This window comes from Oncorhynchus masou, chromosome 22 (assembly GCF_036934945.1).
Source record: "Oncorhynchus masou masou isolate Uvic2021 chromosome 22, UVic_Omas_1.1, whole genome shotgun sequence".
Lineage (NCBI taxonomy): Eukaryota > Metazoa > Chordata > Actinopteri > Salmoniformes > Salmonidae > Oncorhynchus > Oncorhynchus masou.
Genome location: NC_088233.1, coordinates 48971227 through 48977566, shown reverse-complemented (window position 1 = coordinate 48977566; position 6340 = coordinate 48971227).

The following is a 6340-nucleotide window of genomic DNA, read 5'->3' as shown; positions in this document are numbered from 1 at the left end:
ATGAGGACTGCAGATGTGGCCAGGGCAATAAATTACAATGTCCGTACTGTGAGACACCTAAGACAGCGCTACAGGGAGACAGGACAGACAGCTGTTTGTCCTTGCAGTGGCAGACCATGTGTAAAAACACCTGCACAGGATCGATACATCCGAACATCACGCCTGCGGGACAGGTACAGGATGGCAACAACAACTGCCCAAGTTACACCAGGAACGCACTATACCTCCATCAGTGCTTAGACTGTCTGCAATAGGCTGAGAGAGGCTGGACTGAGGGCTTTTAGGCCTGTTGGTCCTCACCAGACATCACGGGTAACAACTTCACCTATGGGCACAAACCCACCATCAATGGACCAAACAGGACTGGAAAAAGTGCTCTTCACTGACGAGTCGCAGTTTTGTCTCACCAGAGGTGATGGTCGGATTCGCGTTTATTGGTCGAAGGAATGAGCGTTACACCAAGGCCTGTACTCTGGAGTGGGATCGATTTGAAGGTGGAGGATCCGTCATGGTCTGGGGCGGGGTGTCACAGCATCATCGGACTGAGCTTGTTGTTATTGAAGGCAATCTCAAAGTTGCGCGTTACAGGGAAGACATCTCTTCCCTCATGTGGTACCCTTCCTGCAGGCTCATCCTGACATGACCCTCGAGTATGACAATGCCACCAGCCATACTGTTCGTTCTGTGTGTGATTTCCTGCAAGACAGAAATGTATATATATACAGTGCCTTGGTTTTTCATAGCCGATCATTAAGAGTATCTCTACCGCTCCTGCTGTCTCTAGGGAGCTGAAAACAGCAGGTCTGGGACAGGTAGCACGTCCGGTGAACAGGTCAGGGTTCCAAGGCCGCAGGCAGAACAGTTGAAACTGAAGCAGCAGCATGGCCCAGTGGACTGGGGACAGCAAGGAGTCATCATACCAGGTAGTACTGAGGCATGGTCCTAGAGCTCAGGTCCTCCGAGAGAGAGAGAAAGAAAGAGAGAAAGAGAGAATTAGAGAGAGCATACTTAAATTCTGTAGAAACTATTACACTCAATGGAACGACTTGATTAGTGTAGTGTCAACAACGCAGCCACTGCCAGCTAGCCTACAAAGTCACCAACGCAGCCACTGCCAGCTAGCCTACTCCAGCAGTACTGTATCATTTCAATCATTTTAGTCAATAAGATTCTTGCTACGTAAGCTTAACTTTCTGAACATTCGAGACGTGTAGTCCACTTGTCATTCCAATCTCCTTTGCATTAGCGTAGCCTCTTCTGTAGCCTGTCAACTATGTGTCTATCTATCCCTGTTCTCTCCTCTCTGCACAGACCATACAAACGCTCCACACCGCGTGGCCACGGCCACCCTAATCTGGTGGTCCCAGCGCACGACCCACGTGGAGTTCCAGGTCTCCGGTAGCCTCTGGAACTGCCGATCTGCGGCCAACAAGGCAGAGTTCATCTCAGCATATGCCTCCCTCCAGTCCCTCGACTTCTTGGCACTGACGGAAACATGGATCACCACAGATAACACTGCTACTCCTACTGCTCTCTCTTCGTCCGCCCACGTGTTCTCGCACACCCCGAGAGCTTCTGGTCAGCGGGGTGGTGGCACCGGGATCCTCATCTCTCCCAAGTGGTCATTCTCTCTTTCTCCCCTTACCCATCTGTCTATCGCCTCCTTTGAATTCCATGCTGTCACAGTTACCAGCCCTTTCAAGCTTAACATCCTTATCATTTATCGCCCTCCAGGTTCCCTCGGAGAGTTCATCAATGAGCTTGATGCCTTGATAAGCTCCTTTCCTGAGGACGGCTCACCTCTCACAGTCCTGGGCGACTTTAACCTCCCCACGTCTACCTTTGACTCATTCCTCTCTGCCTCCTTCTTTCCACTCCTCTCCTCTTTTGACCTCACCCTCTCACCTTCCCCCCTACTCACAAGGCAGGCAATACGCTCGACCTCATCTTTACTAGATGCTGTTCTTCCACTAACCTCATTGCAACTCCCCTCCAAGTCTCCGACCACTACCTTGTATCCTTTTCCCTCTCGCTCTCATCCAACACTTCCCACACTGCCCCTACTCGGATGGTATCGCGCCGTCCCAACCTTCGCTCTCTCTCCCCGCTACTCTCTCCTCTTCCATCCTATCATCTCTTCCCTCTGCTCAAACCTTCTCCAACCTATCTCCTGATTCTGCCTCCTCAACCCTCCTCTCTTCCCTTTCTGCATCCTTTGACTCTCTATGTCCCCTATCCTCCAGGCCGGCTCGGTCCTCCCCTCCCACTCCGTGGCTCGACGACTCATTGCGAGCTCACAGAACAGGGCTCCGGGCAGCCGAGCGGAAATGGAGGAAAACTCACCTCCCTGCGGACCTGGCATCCTTTCACTCCCTCCTCTCTACATTTTCCTCCTCTGTCTCTGCTGCTAAAGCCACTTTCTACCACTCTAAATTCCAAGCATCTGCCTCTAACCCTAGGAAGCTCTTTGCCACCTTCTCCTCCCTCCTGAATCCTCCTCCCCCTCCCCCCTCCTCCCTCTCTGCAGATGACTTCGTCAACCATTTTGAAAAGAAGGTCGACGACATCCGATCCTCGTTCGCTAAGTCAAACGACACCGCTGGTTCTGCTCACACTGCCCTACCCTGTGCTCTGACCTCTTTCTCCCCTCTCTCTCCAGATGAAATCTCGCTTCTTGTGACGGCCGGCCGCCCAACAACCTGCCCGCTTGACCCTATCCCCTCCTCTCTTCTCCAGACCATTTCCGGAGACCTTCTCCCTTACCTCACCTCGCTCATCAACTCATCCCTGACCGCTGGCGACGTCCCTTACGTCTTCAAGAGAGCGAGAGTTGCACCCCTTCTGAAAAAACCTACACTCGATCCCTCCGATGTCAATAACTACAGACCAGTATCCCTTCTTTCTTTTCTCTCCAAAACTCTTGAACGTGCCGTCCTTGGCCAGCTGTACCGCTATCTCTCTCAGAATGACCTTCTTGATCCAAATCAGTCAGGTTTCAAGACTAGTCATTCAACTGAGACTGCTCTTCTCTGTATCACGGAGGTGCTCCGCACTGCTAAAGCTAACTCTCTCTCCTCTGCTCTCATCCTTCTAGACCTATCGGCTGCCTTCGATACTGTGAACCATCAGATCCTCCTCTCCACCCTCTCCGAGTTGGGCATCTCCGGCGCGGCCCACGCTTGGATTGCGTCCTACCTGACAGGTCGCTCCTACCAGGTGGCGTGGCGAGAATCTGTCTCCTCACCACGCGCTCTCACCACTGGTGTCCCCAGGGCTCTGTTCTAGGCCCTCTCCTATTCTCGCTATACACCAAGTCACTTGGCTCTGTCATAACCTCACATGGTCTCTCCTATCATTGCTATGCAGACGACACACAATTAATCTTCTCCTTTCCCCCTTCTGATGACCAGGTGGCGAATCGCATCTCTGCATGTCTGGCAGACATATCAGTGTGGATGACGGATCACCACCTCAAGCTGAACCTCGGCAAGACGGAGCTGCTCTTCCTCCCGGGGAAGGACTGCCCGTTCCATGATCTCGCCATCACGGCTGACAACTCCATTGTGTCCTCCTCCCAGAGCGCTAAGAACCTTGTCGTGATCCTGGACAACACCCTGTCGTTCTCAACTAACATCAAGGCGGTGGCCCGTTCCTGTAGGTTCATGCTCTACAACATCCGCAGAGTACGACCCTGCCTCACACAGGAAGCGGCGCAGGTCCTAATCCAGGCACTTGTCATCTCCCGTCTGGATTACTGCAACTCGCTGTTTGGCTGGGCTCCCTGCCTGTGCCATTAAACCCCTACAACTCATCCAGAACGCCGCAGCCCGTCTGGTGTTCAACCTTCCCAAGTTCTCTCACGTCACCCCGCTCCTCCGCTCTCTCCACTGGCTTCCAGTTGAAGCTCGCATCCGCTACAAGACCATGGTGCTTGCCTACGGAGCTGTGAGGGGAACGGCACCGCAGTACCTCCAGGCTCTGATCAGGCCCTACACCCAAACAAGGGCACTGCGTTCATCCACCTCTGGCCTGCTCGCCTCCCTACCACTGAGGAAGTACAGTTCCCGCTCACCCCAGTCAAAACTGTTCGCTGCTCTGGCCCCCCAATGGTGGAACAAACTCCCTCACGACGCCAGGACAGCGGAGTCAATCACCACCTTCCGGAGACACCTGAAACCCCACCTCTTTAAGGAATACCTAGGATAGGATAAAGTAATCCTTCTCACCCCGTCCCCCTTAAATGATTTAGATGCACTATTGTAAAGTGGCTGTTCCACTGGATGTCATAAGGTGAATTCACCAATTTGTAAGTCGCTCTGGATAAGAGCGTCTGCCAAATGACTTAAATGTAAATGTAAATGTAATTCACAGATGTTGCTTCAATATATCCTCAGAATTTGCCCCCCTCATGATGCCATCTATTTTGTGAAGGGCACCAGACCCTCCTGCAGCAAAGCACCCCCACAACATGATGCTGCCACTCCCGTGTTTCAAGGTTTGGATGGTGTTCATCGGCTTGCAAGCCTCCCCCTTTTTCCTCCAAACATAACGATGGTCATTATGGCCGAACAGTTATATTTTTGTTGCATCAGACCAAAGGACATTTCTCCAAAAAGTACGATCTTTATCCCCATGTAAAGTTGCAAACCGTAGTCTGGATTTTTATGGAGGTTTTGGAGCAGTGGCTTCTTCCTTGCTGAGCGGCCTTTCAGGTTATGTCGATATAGCACTCGTTTGTACTGTGGATATAAATACCTTTGTACCTGTTATCTCCAGCATCTTCACAAGGTCTTTTGCTGTTGTTCTGGGATTGATTTGCACTTTTCGCACCAAAGTACGTTCATCTCTAGCAGACAGAACGCGTCTCCTTCCTGAGCGGTATGATGGCTGTGTGGTCCCATGGTGTTTATACTTGCGTACTATTGTTTGTACAGGTGAACATGGTACCTTCATACATTTGGAAGTTGCTCCCAAGGATGAACCAGACTTGTGCAGGGCAAAAAAAAAATCTGAGATCTTGGCTGATTTCTTTTGATTTTCCCATGATGTCAAGCAAAGAGGCACTGAGTTTGAAGGTAGGCCTTGAAATACCTCCACAGGTACCATTACATAATTTTCTGGAATTTTCCAAGCTGTTTAAAGGCACTGTCAATTAGTGTATGCAAACTTCTGACCCACTGGAATTGTGATACAGTGAATTATAAGTGAAATAATCTGTCTGTAAACAATTGTTGGAAAAATCAAAGTCATGCACAAGTCCTAACCGACTTGCCAAAACTATAGTTTGTTGACAAGAAATTTGTGGAGTGGTTGAAAAACGAGTTTTAATGACTCCAACCTAAGTGTATGTAAACTTCCGACTTCAACTGTATATATCTGGTCACGGACCCCCTGCAGTCCCTCGGACCCCACTTTGAGACCCCCCGTACTAGAGCATTCAGCAAGTAAACCTGTCTATCAAAGAGACCAAAAGGCCTATCAAGCTCGTCTTGCCAAGTACTGTATCCATCAAGATATTCTCTGATTCCGAATAAGGGTGCCATTCATATCAATCCACACCTTTATATAAACCAGTGGCACATCCCTTACCGTCGCTGTGAGCACAGACTCCCTTTTTTACTATATTTTGACCCCCTCCTGGAATCGCAAAAGTGAAAAAAAGAAGCAAATAATTATCTCACTTAGGTCTCCAAAGTGAATACCTTCATTGCCGGCAGGCTGACCCAAACAAGCCTGCTCTGTGTGTGTATACGAGGGCAAGCATGCGTATGTGTTTGCATTCACATGTGTGTGGGGAGGGGGAGGTCTGGGTGTGTGTTTGCCCTCCACCCGTGTTAAGGCAGCAGGACGTGCTTTTTTGGAGGCCCCGGGAATCATAAAATTACAGGGACCTCTGTTTGATCCTCAAGAGAGGGAGGGAGTGTGCTGGTGTAGTACTACCTACTGCCTTTGACTCCCTCTCCAACTCGGGCCCCCTCCATCTAAAGTGCTATGCCCAGACTGAGTGGCGCGTGCTGAGGAGATTCTGTAGAGTGTGGAGTGCAAGTACACACACACATACAAGTACACGCATGCAAACACACACATACCCACACACAGTGCCCCGTTTGTATGGGTCAGTGTGGCCTCTTTTACATCTTTGCCCCATCGGGTTGTAGTACCCTACCGTGCGCCCAACAACGCACCTGTGACAGCATTGCTCCCTGGTGGTGATTTAATGAATTACACTTACAGGAGGATTTCTTTAGCAATCAGCAGGGTCATGTTCATTAGGCACAAAACGAAAGAAAACCAACTGAAACATGGAAAGACCACCTTTTCCATTTCCATTGAACAAGAC